This window comes from Athene noctua, unplaced genomic scaffold, assembly GCF_965140245.1.
Source record: "Athene noctua unplaced genomic scaffold, bAthNoc1.hap1.1 HAP1_HAP1_scaffold_501, whole genome shotgun sequence".
Lineage (NCBI taxonomy): Eukaryota > Metazoa > Chordata > Aves > Strigiformes > Strigidae > Athene > Athene noctua.
The window spans coordinates 36,756-43,288 of NW_027437955.1; the positions used below are offsets into that span (position 1 = coordinate 36,756).

At 45.2% G+C, this 6,533-nt stretch overlaps 1 pseudogene; it reads right to left on the reverse strand.

Moving 5' to 3' along the window:
• Positions 1 to 5,565: 5,565 nt before the first annotated feature.
• Positions 5,566 to 6,302, reverse strand: LOC141955728 (prokineticin receptor 2 pseudogene; annotated as a pseudogene).
• Positions 6,303 to 6,533: the final 231 nt, after the last annotated feature.

Here is a 6,533-nt window from a genome sequence, read left to right on the forward strand (position 1 = left end):
GCCTCTTTTTGGGAGTTCTGCACTGTGCCACCCAAGTCTTCTTGGAGTCCTTCCTGTGCTGCCCAGCTGTTCTTGGGAGTCCTTCTCCATGCCACCCTGGAGTAGCCTTTCTCTGTGTGACCTGGCTTTTCTGGAGTCCTTCACTGCGCCACCCAGGTCTTGTTCATCACAGCCTCCTGGAGGGTTCCTTCACCACCCTGCTTTAGGGGGTTGTTCACTGTCTGACTCTCCTGCTCTCTTCATCACCTGTGATTTTTCGGAGTGTTTCTCCAGGGAGACCTGGAGGGTGTCCTTCAGTACCTGTTCTTTTGGGGAACACTGCCTTGTTGGGCTTTTTTGGAGACACCCACCACATGGCTCTTTTTGGGGTGTTTCACCTTGTGGCTTTTTTCTTGATTTCTGCAATGCCTGGTGTATGTTGGAGTGCTTAATGGCACCATCGTGGAGCAGTGCTTCACTGCCTCGCTGTTTTGGAGCGCTTCCGCACCTGTCTTTTATTGGAGCTCTTCAACACGTGGCCCTGTAGTAGCCCTTCATCACCCTGCTGTGTGGAGCACTTCACTGTGTGTCTTTGGAGCGCTTCAGCGTTTGGCTTTTTCGGGATGCTACACCCCCAGATTTTATTGCTGTGCCTCAACATGTTTTCTGTGATGCATGCTTTCTGTCTGTTACCTTCCATGTTTTTCTTTTGGAACCAGCGGGTGAGCAGGTTGATGAGTTTACATGGGCTTTTTATGTTCCTTGGTGGTCTTTTGAGCTCAGGGGTGTCTTTTTCTGGGGACTGTGACCATCTTTGTGTCTTCTCTTCTGTCAGTTTTACCAAGTCCTGGTTTTGAGGGAGGTGACTTTGTGCTTTGAGCAACTCCGTGCTCAGTGTTGATTCTTATTATTCAGGATTCTTGTGGTGGCTTTATATCAGGTTTTGTTCCTCCTTCTCTTGCTCTGGATGGTATTAGGAAGGTCACTTTGGAAGCTGCAGTGCTGCCCGTCTCATTGGTGGTTTGGGGACTGTTCCTGGCAACGTGTGTTAGGGTGGAGTCTATAGAACAGGATCCTAACAGAGCGTAAGAGAGAAGAGGATCTCTGGTGAGTACAAGGGAGTAGTTTCTTGTCTTATCTCAATTCTGCTTGCTTCTGCTTAATGGTGTTGTTTTTTCAGTGCAGATGATATCCAGTGTTTTGAAAGGGGGTAGCCCAAGCACCCAGTGAGGGTCACAGCCCTGCCGACACAGGGAGCGAGGGAGAATTCAGACACCAGAAGTGATGGGTAAGTGCCTAGGTGCCTGAGTGACAAAAGCTGGAGCATCTGTTGCTACTTTTTGGAGGCCCAGGAATCCTGGGAATATCTGTATGTCCCTGTCACCAAGGTAGCTGGTGCGAGGTGGTGCAGTTTCCAGGGCAGTGCAGTAGGCGTATGATGCTGTGCTGCAGAGGCAGCAGCTGGAGGGTGCTGTTGCCACAGGAAAGGCTGCCAGGCTCAGAAAAGAAGGAGCTCAGTTAAGTCTGAGCTGCTGAGTGAGTGAGTCAGTCTTCAGGGAAATTTCATGGCCTGGCTACTGTGACCCACTCTGGGGTCTTGCAGGCCATCCTCCTTTGGTAGAGGGGCAATGGTTGGAGTTTCTTTTCCTGCTCTTGCTTTATTAAAATACATACTTTATTTTCTCAGTGCCTGTTGCTGAGAATAACTGCTTTTTCTTAATCCTCTCTTAGATGTTCAGGGTCACCATTTTAGTTTTTAGTTACACCTGTTTTTTTTTATTTTTCAGAGAGCCAGTGTGAAGGAGCAGGGACTGGATTTTACCTTCAGTTATCCCTGGAGGAGCTGCTGCAGAAGGAAACAAGCCTATGGTTTTGGGAGCTGTGCCACAGGAGGACAGCTGAGCTAGAATCATGCATGATAGCACTACATTTTTGCTTTTAGCAATAAAAATTGTAGCAAGCCACAGCTGAGACTTGGTTATTCACTGCATGGTTATCTAAACCCTGCTAACAGCTCTCAGGAGGATGATACCTCACCCCCACCGACTGCTTGTCCTTGACACATCCCACAGTTCCTGTGTGGTGAAGTCCTTATTGCTGCTGTGCCAGTGGAGCAAACAGCAGGCAGCTGATGGCTGTGGAGGTCTCGCTGCAGTTTTTAGTGCCTTCCAGTGTGTAAGAGCTTGTGCTGGAAGGGGCTGCTTCTCCTCTGCGACAGATGCTGCCTTCCAGCTTGTGCTTTTCTTTCTCTGTTTAAGCATGGCTCTTGCAAGCAAAGCTTCAGTTAGGTGCGATCCACATTCAATTCCCTCACTGAATGTTGCCAGTCAGTGTAAGTGTGAAGGCATTCTGCAGGGAGCAGCCGGGCAGGAGGCAGCAGGGTAGCCCCCACCTGAGAGGGAGCCAAGGGAGCACCCATCTCTGGAGCACCCACTGGCACCCACACTCCCTAGCCTGAGTTGTGTGGGTGGGTACAAAAAAGCCTTTCTGTTATTTTTAGTTTTTCCTGCACAACTCACTATATGGAGCGTGGGGTCTGGCCCCCTCCCTCAGCTACTCTGGTTGGACTGTCTGTTCCCTGCTGCCTGAGGGAGCCACTCAGGTCAGGACCTGGCCAGCTGCACACTTCTGCACTTAAAGGGAGTTTTTAAGTGACTTTAAGAGTCTTCTAAATTCTCCATTTAACTGTAGTCATGGGTGGCAGGCAGGCCCTGGCCAATGTAGGTACCCCTAGGTAATGTACCCCATTACTCCCTTGATGAAATCAGTTCTGTGGGCACAAAAATCCTCCATGGGGTTTCTGTTCCCATGCAAGGTCCTTGGGCTCGCTGCCTGGGCCCCTGGTTGCTGGAGCTCAGCTTAGGAGCAGACATTGGTCCCTGAAAGTGAAGCCCGTGACCATTTTTTGGTGTTTGGAGTTAGTGCAGACACAGGCTAAGGACTTGCTTGGCTACTCTGATCAGGGAACAGGAGACCGCCACCCTTCCTGGGTAGGAATCCCCCTCTTTCTGGGGATGCTGCTCACAACAAGTGCAGTTGAGGGCAAAGCACAGTTTTTTCTCCTGCCCTATCCAGTCATTCAGGCTGAAACACTGCTTTGCTGCTGAGAAGACCCCAAAATGTCAAAATACAGCAATGTTGCGGACCCCAAAACCTAAATCCACAAAATGGGCTGTGGCAGCTGCTGCTTTACTGCCCTTCTCAGGGACAGGGACGTGGTGATGTCTGAGAACACTGGGCAGGCCAGACCAGAAGAGGTCTCTTGGAGCTCTCAAAGTGATTTCCAGAAATGTAAAGCAATTCTTTCCCCGGTTTTTGCTTGGCACTATATTGCTTGGTGGGGGATGAGCTTTTTATTTTTTTAATAACTCAGCCTGAGGTAGATTTCCAGGTGTGGAAAATTGTGATTTGTTTGGCTTTGTCGCACCAGGAAAAGTCTAGGAAAAATAGGTGAAAGGAATATCAGGACACTCTAATAACAGGTAGTATTGCTAGCTAATCCCCAATAACTACTGCAGGTTTCAGGAGATAAATATGGATGCAGTTTCAGAAGAAACCCTGAGATTTCAAGAGAAACTCCAAGGTTAAGCCTCTTGATGATGGAATACTGCAACTCTCTGGTCCTTTAAATTTCTTTGGCATGCTGGGAAACAAATGGATTTAGTACTTACCCCTATTCTAATCTGTCATTTTGAAGAATGATTTCAGTAATTGTTTTGCCTAACAGAGGAAATTTTGATACCCTTTCCAACGTGTATATTTTAAGAGCAGCTAATGACGAGAGGATTTAAGCACTTTAATGGATTTGAATATCCTTTTGCATTAAACTTAATTGGTCGGCCTGGTAGTTTTTCTTTAGCAGAAATGGGAGAATTGACATTAGTCACTTGAGTGGGAAAACTGTGGCTAAGGGGAAAATCTAAAACATAGTTCACAATGTTGATATTTACTCCATGTTTACTCTTTTATTAGCAAGATTTGTTTCTCACTTTAAGTACACAAATAGACAAATTATTTACAAAAGCCATTTACTCCAAAAGTAGGTGGTACCACATACTTTAAAACAGGAAGCATTTGTCATCACGATAGAAAAGACTCGATTTCAGTACACAAAAGTCCATGATATCTTATGTGTAGTTTAAATGAGTAGGTATTACTGCTACTGTCACCTGCTTTATAACAGTTATCAGTTAAGATACACCCATCCTGGAGCTGCATAAAATCAGAATAGTAAAAACAGCTCTGGGGGAAGCAATGCACAATTCATCTTGAGTTGTTGCCTCACCTTTGACCAGACAATGAGCTACTCAACTCAACCACTGACTGGCTTGTGGAAGCCTAGAGTCTGTCTCCATTGGTTGCAGAAAGACAGATCATCTCAAGATCTCTATGCTATTTTGGCCCTACTTGTACTTTATTTTGAAGTTGTACACAGGCTTGGTAAAATGTCTAGATCTGGTTCAGCAGGGTGTTTTTCTTCCCACTAGCATGCTATAGTTTTATATGGGTCCCTCTGCAAACCAAGCTGAAACACAAGTTGAAACCCATGAAATACCATCTGAACATAAGAAAACCCTTCTTTACTGCAAGGACTGTTGAACACTGGCACAGGTGGTCCAGGGAGGCTGTGGAGTCTCCATCCCTGGAGTCAGTCAAAGCCCAGCTGGACACAGTCCTGGGCAGCCTCTTCTAGCTGACCCTGCTTGAGCCGAGGGGTGGACTAGACAATCTGGAGTTGCTGTTCTCCACCTCTGTGATTTTGTGATTGATTCTTTGAAGAGCTCAGCGAATCAAGGCAGCAGAAGTTGGCCATAGCCTGGAGGTGAGAGAAGGTAACATCCCTTCAAGATGTAGCTGTGCCATTTCCAAATACATAATAAACAGAGTCAACACTCTACATAAAACTACAGAGTGGAATGTTGATAGAATATTTTTAAGCAAGGTGTCACAGGAAGAGATGAGGTTTTCACTAGACTGTGAAGCAGTATTTACCTTTGTAGAGAATGTGCCTTTCATAAGAGCATGCTGCACATTGGACCATAGAAAGCTGGTGGTCTGTAGACTTTGAGGAGCTTAATCATGAGGGGTAAACTGAGAAGATAAAGAATGACATGAAGCAAAATGGGCTTTTTTTGCCTTCCTTCCTCTTATGAGCAGAAGGAAAAGGACACCAAATATCTTAAAGGTACAAAAGATAAGCTCCAAGGGGTTAAGAGATTTCTCTTAAGAAGAAACAAAGAGGCATCATTGCTAGGATCAGCAATCAACTCTTACATCATTGTAGTATGCTTTAATGCATTCATAGATTTATTTTTTTTTTGTTCATCTTAAATTTTAAACAACTGTAAAATGAGTATCTACCTCCCAGATTTACAGATGGGTGAACTGAAGCACAGCATCAGTCTGAGTTACGGGGTTATACAGCAGTCCAGTGAAAAGAGTTCTGGTGGAAATACATAGTAGGCTGCTTTTAGAGGGCTCTCACCAACGGTGGGTATTCCCACAGACAAGAGAGAAGCTTCTGAGAAGGCATTATTTCCTCTTTAGCCCCTCTCCGAAATATGTGAGATTCAAACTGCAGAAAATTTATTTCAGTTTTAGGCAGTCTACCTCCTCTGTGACTGGCATTGCACTTGTTCTCAGGTCGAAATCAGAGCTAGATTTGCTTCCATTATATGTCGATCTCCATCTCAGTAACATGATCTTCTTGAAATACTTCATGGTGTTATTTTTTACAGTTACAAGACACATGGTGTTTATCATGCTGTTACTCATAGCAATGCATTCAACTATATAAAAAGCAGTAAGATAATGCTTCTCTTTCACGAAGATGGTGGGGAAAAAGTCATGGACAATTGTAAAGCCGTAGAAGGGTGCCCAGCAGAGAACGTAGGCAGTCAGGATGCACATCAGTACCATAACAGTTTTTCTTCTGCATCGAAGCCTCTTTCTGATGTGTTCTGTCTGAAATGCTGGTATGGTTTTAAACCAGAGCTCCCGTGATATCCTGGCGTAACACAAGGTCATCACAATGATAGGTGCAACAAATTCAATGCCAAAGATAAAGAGGGAGTATGATTTGTAGTACATCTGCTGGTCAGCTGGCCAAATCTGACCACAGAATATTTTCTCCTGGTTTTTCACTATAAATAACACCGTTTCAGTAGCAAAATACACAGATGGAATATCTACAAGTATGGAGACAGTCCAGACCAAGGCGATTATGAAGGTTGCTGTTTGATAATTCATGCGTGGTTTCAGTGGGTGAACAATGGCCAGATACCTGGAACAGACAAATACATCCAAAATGAAGTCTGAAGACACTTAGTCAGAACACAATTCCAAATACAAGTGGTCAGAATTAGGCAGAAGGGAATTGCTGTAGTTGATAAAAGAGAGAGCCTAGCCAACTTGTCTATGAGGAGAGTTAAGAAAATTTTCCAAAGTAAGAGCCTAGAGCTGAGTTCCTAAATCTGGGCAGAAACTCTGGAGCAAGGGGCTGAAGGGTTTGTTAGGAGGGTGGGTACTTGGCAATCTGAAAATCTGAGCATGCA